Source organism: Gavialis gangeticus, unplaced genomic scaffold (genome assembly GCF_001723915.1).
Source record: "Gavialis gangeticus isolate Ggan-Ray unplaced genomic scaffold, GavGan_comp1, whole genome shotgun sequence".
In the NCBI taxonomy this organism is placed as follows: Eukaryota; Metazoa; Chordata; order Crocodylia; family Gavialidae; genus Gavialis; species Gavialis gangeticus.
In genome coordinates this window covers 68229425-68230838 of record NW_017729025.1, presented here as the reverse complement: position 1 = coordinate 68230838, position 1414 = coordinate 68229425, and positions in this window count along the sequence as shown.

Sequence of the window (1414 nt, the reverse complement as noted above, 5' to 3'; positions counted from 1 at the left end):
TCTCTAGCAAGCAGCAGGTTCCCATTAGGCATGTCAAAGTGCAAAATGCTTACAAGAAAGTTATTCAGGTATTCTTTCACATGCTCCAGACCTACTGCTCTGCTGACATCACAGAATTGAAGAAGCCTTTGTGATAAAGACCTAGGGACAGCTTCAGGCTGCTGTTTGAGCACTCTAGGAACTAAAGGCTTATTTGGGAACATCTCCAGAGGTGTGTGGAGTGGGGGGAGGGAATTAAGGTACAGAGTATATGTTACCACAATATTGATGTTTATCTTTTACCTGTTCCCTCCCATTAGCCTGTTGGCTTGTTACTCTAATGCCTATGATGTTCTATATAAAAGTGGGAACTCCCCCTTCTTTTGCCAGTTTCTTGGGATGCAGGGTTGGCACACACTGGTGGTAGCAGCTGAATTCTGAAGGGGGTTATCTGATAAGTAAGGCAAATGAGGATTGATGCCCTGTGACCAAACTTCTGAATGAGTGTATAGATTGTATTTGTTTATTTTGTGAGCATTTGATCAGGGGAGATGAGTACCAGGGAGGAGTACCCCCAGATAGAGAGGAAAAGACCACACCCCACGTTGGTCTCACAGCCAAATCCAATCCCGCAACCTGTAGTAGGAAGCAACAAGAAAGGAATGACTGGCATGAACAACTTAAAATGGCAGCTAAGTTAAATGTGTGGAATGAGGCCATTAAGCTATAATGCCCGAGCCTAGTGCTTACAGGGAAGGCCAGGGAGGTCTACTGTGGGCTCAGCAGTGAAGCCAAACAGGATTACAAGCACCTAACAGGGGTCTTCAGAAATGCTTTGAAACCAGGTTCAGGTCCTGATTGGCACTGTGCAGTGTTTTTTAATCATAAAAAATAATAACCTTCAGTGGAATTCAGGAAAATTGGAACACAAGTTCATGTTAAATCATCATGGCCTGGAGCCTGAAAAAGTGGTGGCAATGCAAGAAATTCTACTGGGATATACAGATGTACTTTATCTTGGAGACCACAACAAAGGGCAGACAGGCTTAACAAAGCATTAGATCAATACTGGCAATGCCAAACCAAAATGAATATCTGTTCACTTGTTTATTAGTTCAATCTATGCAGTTTAAACTAACCTGTGTCAATTCAGCCTCAAGCTTTTTGACTCTCTTTACTTAGCCCAGCTGTCTATGTACCATTTAAGGGGGCATGGCACGGGCAGTTGACTCCCCAGTCCCCAGCTGCACTATGGAATCTGAAGAATTTTATCCCTGATACCAATAATCACTCACTCTTCGATGTCAAATCTTAGATGTTTGCCATGGCAGGACATGCATCTGAGATAATCATGCACTGGGATTTGAGGAATTTTAAATTAAAGGTACACTGGGGGGGGGTGGTTGCCTTCCTATGGAAAGGGCATGACCTTTAC